The 10,829-nt window shown below is 34.0% G+C and overlaps 1 long non-coding RNA gene across 1 annotated transcript; it reads right to left on the reverse strand.

Annotated features, from left to right (window-relative positions):
• Positions 1-250: 250 nt before the first annotated feature.
• LOC132010286 (uncharacterized) lies at positions 251-9,965 on the reverse strand. Its single transcript, XR_009402212.1, has 3 exons — positions 9,904-9,965; positions 4,890-4,947; positions 251-337 (listed from the first exon to the last, which is right to left on the reverse strand). It is a non-coding gene; the product is annotated as an uncharacterized LOC132010286 (long non-coding RNA).
• Between the last annotated feature and the right edge of the window lie 864 nt (positions 9,966-10,829).

The raw sequence follows: 10,829 nt of genomic DNA on the forward strand, positions 1-10,829 counted from the left end.
ATGATATGTGATGTACATTTCTGATCAGATGATAACAAATCACTGGGCATCCTTTATATTTATTTGTCTTCAATCAGCTGTTTTTAGCTTCAACGCTTCTTTTAGTATAATCCCTGCATGGTTGTCCTGAAGCTGTATTTACGTGACTAATTGATAGAAAAAGGTGGTAAAGTACAAAAAGTGTGATTATATGGCCTGTGAACTGTTTGTCAATGTATTATTCTAACATTGTCAAGGAGAGGAATGTAGTTTCCTTTCTTTTTTAATAAAATAAAACACAACCAGATGTTTGTTTCATTGAGGATCTTCCTATCCAGCCATTCTGGAAGCCAGTTTTCTGAAAGGCAAATGAATAAATACTCAGGAACATATTACAAAAATGGAAAGTTAAGTGAATTTATCTTTATTTTAAGGGCACCGTAAATAGTTTTATTTTTTTTTAAGGAAAACCCATAAAAGTTTGGATGCATTATATTTTTGCTTGATATATAGTGTACATGAAGCTGGCTCAGTTAAATCTTTGAAGAACAAGTAATCCCAGAACTATAGAAAGTCTTCCAGACTATAGAAATGTAGGAACACTCCAAAAATTATTATATAAAGTTGATATTTTCTTGATACCCAAACCAGAAAAAGGACTATTTGTTATAAAGGAAAATTACAGTTCATTCAATCTTACTTTTGAAAGAAAAATTAAAGATTCTACACAAGAAAAACACTATTGACATAAAAATCCAACATAACCAATTTGGTTTTAACCTAGAACTGCAGGGATGGTTTTGTAGACACTTCTATGCCCACTTAATATCCATTCTTCTCTCCTTGCTGGCTAATATAAATGTTATTTACTCAGTAATTTCTCCTTTAAATTTACCTTCCATATCTTCCCTTGCAAGGATACCATTTGACATAGTTATTTATGATAAAAGCGGGTATTATCAAATCTACCAGACCATTTGAGTGGTAACATTTTTCTCTGCCAATGAAAGGAGACAGAGAGTTTGAAAACACCCTTTTCCATCTCTGCATCTCCTGAATGATGACATGATGTCTGGAGTTCTAGCAGCCACCTTGGGACAATTCAGTAAAATAACATGAGGATGAAATCCAATAAGCCAGAATGGCAGAAAGGCAATATGAAAATAGGAAGAAAGCTTGGATCCCTGAGGCATGTTTAATAAATGAATCAGCCTTATCTACCAGTTATGTCTTAAGTATTTTTTTTCTTACATAAAAATAAGTTAAGTTTCTGTTGGTTTTGTTTTCTATTGATTTGCAACTGACAGCTCTCCAAAATGGTAAATTTTTTAACATGAATAAATGTTAATGATAGATAATAGACACAATGGTTAAAACTCAGATGGTCATCATCATAGGTGTAGAAAAAAACATTTTAAAAAAGAACATCATTTTATAATTTAAAAAAAAATCAAGGTAGGACTCAAAAGAAACTTTTAAATTCGGTAAAAAATATCAGCTTGAAAATTGAACCAAATATCATAATTAGAGCAAAATATTTGAGGCATTCGCTTTAAAGTCATAAAGTGGATTTAAACACAATATAATGCAGGTGGCAAGACTAGACTATGCCAAAATTGTAATACTGACTTATAAACATAGATGAGTACTGAATTGAGTATTAACTATTTTTTCCCAAAGTTTTGGCTGAAGTCCCAAAACAGCAAGAATATTAGAGAATCATACCAATATTCTAAAGAGATATACAGCTAGACACTAACATGCAGGACTTGCTTAACTATAACTAATCCTTTTCAAGTCCTTTAAAAAGCTATCATATTCCCTCATTCCATCTCATAGAAGAGATGGTCTAAATTATGCATGAATGTAACTTTTTTTTCTTCTATTCCCTATGCTCAAGGTGAAAGATTCTCTGGAGCTCCCTGCAAGGACAGGAAGTTGCCCATATTCCCAGTGTTTGTCATGGCAGGCGGTACCACCTTGCTGCACAACTACAGGGGTTCATTCCTTCAACTTGTTCACTGCACATCCAATCCCATAAACTATAAACAAACTCTCTCTGGAATGAATGAATGTGTTCTTTGTAGGTCAAACAGATGTCATGATACACAACTGACATCACTTAATGTGATCTCACCAAGGAGAACTAGCTGTCTAAGGGAAGAGAACTAGCTCTGGAGGAAGATTTCCTGAATGCAGGAGCTAAATGTGGGTTAGAAGACACCACCAGAGAGTTAACATTAGGGGACTTCAGGGTGTACATTCTCACAAGAGAAGTTTTGAAGAATTCATTAACAAGCCCTTGAGGGGAGAAAATATGGATGCTTACCACACTTGGACACATAGACAATGAAAGTCTGAAAATAATCCAACCTAGATGCAAAACACTCTATTCTCTAAACACTCTGTTTTTCTCTCAGTTCAAGAAGATTGAGGATTCCTAAAAAGAAGAAGTAGGCAACACAACAAAGCAGACATACAGAACCCAGAGTTTTATCTCTTCTTCCACAGAAGATCACTAGCCTTGAACTGAACCTTAATGGAAAGAAAAAAGGAAGCTTGATTTTTGGGGCACCTGGGTGGCTCAGTGGGTTAAGCCTCTGCCTTTGGCTCGGGTCATGATCTCAGGGTCCTGGGATCGAACCCCACATTGGGCTCTCTGCTCAGTGGGAAGCCTGCTTCCTCTTCTCTCTCTGCCTGCCTCTCTGCCTGCTTGTGATCTCTCTCTGTCAAATAAATAAATACAATCTTTAAAAAAATAAAAAGGAAGCTTGATTTACGCATAAATTTGAAGTTTGGGGTTAGATTGGACATTTAAATTCCTGGAGAATTATGATAATTATCCAAAACAAACTTGTATTTGTAAATGAGTGTGATCCCAAACCCAGGAGACTTGAGTCTTCATTATTCAAAAACTGAGAAAAGAGATTTGACATAAACATAAGAGTTAATGAAGAAAAGGGAAAAATAAAGCAAAATTTTGTTTGCATTCCAGTGAGTTCAGAAATATAAAAATCTGGAAAAATTTTAAGAAATTCCAAATATTTTTAGAGACTTGAGATATTTTAACATGTTAATCTGTCGGTGTGAATAAATAATGCTAAACTCAATTTATAAACAATGAAGCCAGAATCTAATTTTCCTAAGTCATCATCATCACGAGAGATAAAACAACACATATTTGTATGATTCCTCATTTATTTTTATGTCTTCTAAATATTTTTGACAAGCTATCCATTCTGTCTGGTTTCTTATCTCATGTCTTCTATTTGCATTAAAGGATTATATCTACTTTGGGTTGAGACTTGGAGAATTAAGCCATCCATAGTCACCCTGAAATTCTTCCACATCTCGAGTAAATGTGGGGGACATTTGAAGCTAGTAGTAAGCACATGTCAGGGAGTTGGCATTCTCTTTCATAGCTCATCTTTTTAACCCTGTGAGATTAGAGGCTTGAAGTCTTTCAGACCTACACTGACCAGATAGAACTACATGAATGGAATTTCCTTTTTTCCTACATGGGCTTGGCTATCCCAGAGGAAGGGGAAAAAACATCGTTTATAAGAAATGTGGATTTAGAACCATTATGATTAAATAAGCAAGTTAGACAAAGCCTTATGATATTCATCAATGACACCGAGATTATACATTTGGAAGCCATGTCTGCAGTTCTCAGAGTAAAGAAAAAAGCAAAGAGAAGGAAGAAGAAGACAAGCAAGGAGAACAGAGACGGAGGGAGGAGAAAGAGATCATACACCGGCATTCTGATATCCTAACTGAATGTTTATGAATGACACAACTGAGTTTGTGCTACAAAATCATGTTTTTTTTTGGTTTCTGTGTGTCATATGTTCAACTGAAAGGTTAAGTTTAAGAGCATACCAAGATACATTAATCAAGAGTCCATCCAATTTGATAATAGATATTTAATTCTTTATCCAATTTCTAAAATTTACCCATCTGGTTAAATATAAGGTCAGAACAAAGGGATAAATTATTTTCACTCCTGAGATTTATTTTGGATATTTTCTGAGATCTGACCCCCCCCCTCAGTTATCAGTTCTATGCGAGAGGAATATATGGTGCTGGCTGAAAGCTGCAAAGACCTCCCTAGGTGGAAGAAATGAGTATTACCTGAGGGACAAGAACAAAGCTTACACTTAGATCATGACTGTGGAACAGCAGAGTCTCACTCATTTACGGTGACTGTTCACATTTATGAGCTGAGATGTTTACATGTGGATATCAGCTCTGCCCTCATTGGTGGTTATTCTAGGATATTTGTAGGCTTTCCTCTTCAAAGACATGTAGATAAATAATTCCTGTCAGGACAGCTGGCATCATCCTTTAAATATCCCTTCACTGTCTTTGCCAATATATGTTTCTTCCTAACTTGTTCAATTCAGAACAACCCTATTATAGTATTTAGTCTCTCTGTTCTACATGTCCAGTGGGATAAATAATGTGAAACACAACTCTCAACTCTTTCAAGAAGATTGTTCTATGTAAAACAGGTAAATCACCATTGAGGGGCAATTAATATTCTATTTTTATTAACATTTAATATTGATTTCCAAGGAGATATTCATGCATTCCTTCATAATTAACCATATTCTCTTAATGTTAGAAATCTGGAGTTTTTGAGAGTCCTTGGTTAACCAAAAAATGAATCATATTTATCTTAATGCAAATTTTGTTTCACTTTGGAAGAAAATAAAGATTATGACATTTTCAACAGTTCAAAGGACAAATTGTCCATTGGAATGAACAATGCATCATTTGTCTCTTTGAATAACTTTATTTCCCATCCCTATGTAACCCTTCATATTTGGAAGTTATTCACTAAAACTGTGAATAATGATATCATTCATCTCCTGTCTGAATCAGATTTAATTATTAGTATGACTTACATTTATTAAAGAGCATTCTACTTCCGTCACCAATTGCTCTTGCAGCTTCAGTATTGTCCTATTTAAAAAAAAAAAAAAAAAAAAAACAGACTTTAACATCTTTTTGATCATCTTCCAACAGTGGTCAAATTACTTCATACTTGGCTGTTTCTAGCACTTAAAAAACAAACTACACATTCAAATTTGTCATCTAATGTTTTATCTGAAAATGTGTATTCCAAATATAGTAGCAGGTTGCTAGTAGATCTAAAATGCCATCTTACTTCCAAATAGAAGACATGTGACTCGTCTTTGATTAATCAGATTCAGAAGTCAAGAATAGAGATATACCAGGCTAGCCTCAAGCTCATTATCATTATATTAAGTCAAGAGATTAATTAAAAAAAAAGGGGGGGGCTTTTTGTCTGTGAAAAATAAAGGGACAAACAAGATGTCTGATTTTCAAGTAGATAAAAAATCAAAATACTCAAGATATGGCCTTCATTCATTTGAAGATGAAATCCAAAGTATTATATTATATTTTCACATTTCAGCATGTGTAAATATGACTGATTTAAAAACTCATTAATTTTATTTCTTCATATTTATGATCACTTCATCTGTAAAATATAAGCTATGTCTCTCTTGTGTACCAAGCACTACCTTAAAAGATTATTCTTTCCAAAATTGTGAGAGTTTACTCATGATACTTAATTAATATGGGAAGACTAGTCTCAGAGATTTTGCTATTGGTTTCTCAGTTCAAAGGAATATTTTCTCAGTCAAAAGTTTTCATGATTACTTTTCATATTTGAATATTGCTTTGTTATATCATCAGTAGAGCTTAGGACCTAATAAATACATAACTTATTTTAGAATAGTGATCTTGTGACATTCTATAAGGGTCTGACATTAAGTAGTTTTAATGATATTATTAAACAAAGAAATGTTTGTTTTTTCTAGCCTAATTTATTTGTGATATTCATATTAAAAAATCTCCTTGGCCTCTATGGAGAAAGTTACATATTTATCAGCTGCCTTCCTTAGGGCATAAAGCAAAACACAGAACTCCTGCCATTTCCCCAATCTAAGGAAAATCTGGTCATAAGCCAAATTATACTGAAGTGCTTGCTATATTTGGATCTTAGAATGTTTGCCAAATCTGTGACTAGCTTTAACTCTGTATGTTGTTCAGCCAAATGTCAACAATTATCATTTCATTACACTGAAAACTCTGGCTCTTAGCCTCCTCTTGCTATAGAACACATCCATGCTATCTAGAAAACTCATTTTATATAATTACGTGTCAGTGGGCACAGTTACTAAAATAACTAAGTATCACCCAAACACCAAACATTTTTTGCACTCATCATGTTTTGTCTTTCAGTAGTATTAGAGATCGGTGTGAAAAATGTCCCCCTTTTAATAATGTGGAGATAAAGTAGGGAAATGTGCAAAGCTCCTAAGATGCCTGTTATCTTTTTTCTCAAACACCCAGTGTTCAAGTACCATGGATAAGGTTTTAGACATACACCAAAAATCCCAAAGACTTAAGTGGAGTACCCTGTGGGAGAACAAAAGACTATGTGTATCTTTGTCCAAAAAGTAATTCTATTCTTCCAGGGAGGACCAATCTCCGGTCAAACACCGGCTTGGAAATGAGAAAGATTATAAAGATAAAGCATCCTTCTTGTCAGCCAGACCAGCTGATTCAATATTTCAGATTATTGGAGTAACATGCTAAGTACAATACAATTCACAGCTTAAAATTTGGTGCAAAACAGCAAAACATCACTCTGTTTCTATATTCATACATAATGAGATTTAAATTTTTTTTTTTAAACAAAGTGTTACTTTAACATTTTAAAGCCATAAGAACTTTCTTTACACCAGGCACTTTTCAGCCTAATTCCAAGTTTGGGACTCAAGCTGTTTATAAATTTTTCTTGAATGTCTGCAAAAGTTTGATAGGATAACCTTATGTATATTTGGATGGGGAGAGGGTGGGGATTTGTTTAGAAACATCAAAAACTAATGATGTGTTAAAATCATCACAATAGCACAATAAAGAAGAAAGAAAGAAAATCTATATTCTCAATCCGTCTTCAGGGTACTGATCCATCCAAAGGCTAAACACACGGCTTTGTGCCATTCTGTTCCGGGATCTGGCTACTTTCTGTCACTGCTCTCTTCCTTCACTGCCCGTCCTTGTGCAGTTAATTGTGCTCTGGGCACATACTCTGAAGAGTTGAAATGAAAAGTTCCATTTTAATTGTTTTGGCCCATGAGGTAATTTAATAGTGATCTTGGTAAATCCTAATACACTGTTTTTAACAGGGCAACACCCTAATAAACATACTTTCATGGAGTTTTGTTAAATAAGCCTGCAACAGTATGCTACTTGTTTCTAAAACCATTTTCTATTTTACTTTATACGGATGTGAGAAAATTGCCATTCTAACAATTATAATGAGTTCAAATGTCTACAGTCTCAGAACAAAACCAGATGTAACTCATAGGTAAGTTTTTGTTAAGATCTCTTAAAAATGCCTTGTTCCCTCCTCCTCCACTCCAGCTTCACCCCACAGATTCTTTGTGGTGTAAGCAACTCGAATGTTGTTGATGTTTTGTAAGTATAAAATCCATGCAAGAAAGATGTATTAAATATCTTTTGTGTGGTTACTTGAACAGATTGCTAGCAATATAGTTTTTACAATTACTCATTTACCTCTTTATTATTGCTTCTGCTCTTCTTAACCTAGAGACTGAGAAAAGAAATTAAAAATATACTATCAAAGGATTTCTCAGAAGCCCAGTTCATGCTTGATACAGTTGTCAAAATATTCTACTAAGCTTCCCATTATTATAGAGGTTTTCATAATACCTACTTTCTTAAAAAAGAATTAAAATGTCAGTAATTTGGACTTAAATAGTTACAGCTTTTGATTTTTATATAACTTTAGATTTTCAGAAGAACGACAAAACCAATACAAAGAAATCTACTAAACCCTTCACCCAGATTCCCTTAATAACATCTTACACAATCATACAGCTATTAAAACAAAGAACATAATTGTTATACACTTATATGAATTAAACTGCAAATACATTTGAATTCCCATCTCTTGTTCCTGGTTCCCATCTAGCATCCCAAATTGTATTTACTCATCATGTCCCATATGTTTTCTTTTTTTTTTTAATTTTTTATTTTTTATAAACATATATTTTTATCCCCAGGAGTACAGGTCTGTGAATCACCAGGTTTACACACTTCACAGCACTCACCAAAGCACATACCCTCCCCATCCCATATGTTTTCTTAATCCATGACAGTCCCTTAGTCTCCCCTTGGCTCTCATGACTTTGACGCTTTTTACTAGTACTGGTCAGTTACTTTATAGAATGCCTGTCAATTTGCATCTGCCAGATATTTCCTCACAATTGTCCTGAGGTTATAAATTACTAGGAAGGTGCATTGGAGGTAATATTCCTTTCTTTCTCCATCATACCCGTGGCCCCATGATGTTGATGTTCAACATGCTCCCATCTTTTCTTGTTTGTTTCTTTGTTTTGAGTGCTTCCTTAATGTCTAGCACCACAAGATACTCCATGCTCATCTTTATCCCTGACCATCCTGAGAATCATCCATGTCTCCAAGAAGTGCTTGGTTTTTTAAAATTTTATTTAAATTCCAGTTAGTTAACATACAATGTAACACTAGTTTCAGGTGTACAGTTTAGTGACTCAACACTTCCAGACACCACCCGCTGCTCATAAGTGTCCTCCTGAATCCCCATTACCTATTTCACCCACACACCCCCCAACCTGTCCTCTGGGAACCATTACTTTGTTCTCTATAGTTAACAGTTTGATTTATTTTATTAAAAAAAGTATATTTTCTCTAATAACTGAGTGTTAAGTATACTCAACTGCTCAGAAGTGTCACTGCTTTTAGTGGCGATCAATGAATAGAGACAGGAAATCTGTGTATGTATATTAATACTTGCATTTGCATCTCTCTTTCTCTATCATTTATCATCTATTACCTATCATTTATCTATCATCTTACACACACACACACATACACACACTCACACAAGCACACACACAATTCATTGCAGCACCACAGGGCTCATTCTAACCTCCCCTTTTATTTTTTATAACTTCTTGAGAAACCTGGCTCTCATTATCACATAGTACTTATGTATTTTTTCAACCATAGTGTGCAAACAAAATAACTTAGGAATTTTATATCATGTGCTAGAACAAGTATATGTGTATAGTTCACATTTTTTTGACAAACGATATGCAGTCAAAATACATGTTCTGAAGTTGCCATAAATTACTCTTTCCCATCCCTTTCAGTGCATTTATATAATTCACTCGTGATATAATTCAGTTATTTGTCAAAATTTATATTCCATCTCTTTACCATGCACTGTTACATTTTTAACATTTACATGCAGTAGTAATTACTCTTTATAATTTAAATATAAATAATATCTATAATATATATTATGTACTATGTACATAATACATATTATGTACTATATACCATATAATATAAAGTATATAATATATATAATATAATTATAGTATATAATATACATTTTGACAGATGCATAAGTCACATATCTAACACCATTTTCTGAAGAGTTCTATCACCTCAAAATATTCTCAAGGTCCCTTTTTGTCTTTAACCCTGCACCATATTTCTCTAAACTATTCTACCATTGTTTTCCTTTTTTTCTTTTTTATTTCTTTATCTTCTCCACAGTTTTATGTGAATGAAGTCATGAATCACGATGTACATAGCTTTTTAATTCTGTTTTTGTTTTAACTTAGCAAATGCACTTAAGATTCATCAGCATTTAGCCTGAATCAATAGTTTATGATTACTGTAACTATTATCTCGTTTGCCAAGGATTTTTAAGATAATTCAAATTTTCACATTGTAATAGTTTAGACTTGATATCACAGTAAAATTTTAAAAAAAATCCAGTATGCTCGAAATGTTTAAATGTGTGGCACTTACTTTGCTGCAAATGTATACAAAGAGAAGTTTCCTTGTTTCCATTTCATATTCTGTCTCAGTTGTTGTTAGCAGAGGGAAAGTTAATAATTAGTAATTAAACTGACATTTAGTAACTTGTATTTAGGAAGTGTAGAACTGAGTGTGAGGACAATTATTTACTGAGATTTTCCTTAGTGTACAAGAAGTCTACAGAAATATGTGTATTTTAAGAGTATCCCTGAGGCACCTGGATGACTTAGTTGGTTAAATATCAAACTGTTGATCTTGACTCAGGTATTAGTCTCAGGGTTGTGAGTTCAAGCCTTGCATTGGGTTCCATGCTAGACATAGAGACTACTTAAAAAAAATAAATAAATAAAATGGAGGCACTTACGTGGCTCAGCCAGTTAAGCATCCAACTCTTGATTCAGGCTCAGTTCATGATTTCAGGGTTGTGAGATTGAGCCCCACATGAGGCTCCATGTGGGGTGTGGACCCTGCTTGGGACCCCAAAGGCTGGATTCAAATTCTTACTTCCAGTGCATGCCACCCATGTAATCTTGTGTCTCAACTTTCTCATCTGTAAGATGGGATGGCAGTAATATCTACATCACAAAGGTTGTTTTGAATATTAAACAAGATGCAAATTTCAAAGTGCTTAGCAGAGTACTTAGCACCTGGTAAGTGTGTAATGAATGTTAAAAATACATATATATCTATTTATCTCCCCCCCAAAATTCCCTCCTCTGAAATGTGTTTACCATATGACTAACCAGAACTAGCTAATAAATTCAGATGTCTACTCAAAGGGGAGGGAGAGGACCTTGCTGAATATCCTCCCCTGTCACATGGTGACGCCTGTTACTCTAGACAATAATTCATGAGAATGTTCTTATTTTATCTAAAATTCCAAAGAATGGGACCATATGAGAAGTTCCTAAATATCC

The sequence above is a fragment of the Mustela nigripes genome, chromosome 2 (genome assembly GCF_022355385.1).
Source record: "Mustela nigripes isolate SB6536 chromosome 2, MUSNIG.SB6536, whole genome shotgun sequence".
NCBI classification, from domain to species: domain Eukaryota; kingdom Metazoa; phylum Chordata; class Mammalia; order Carnivora; family Mustelidae; genus Mustela; species Mustela nigripes.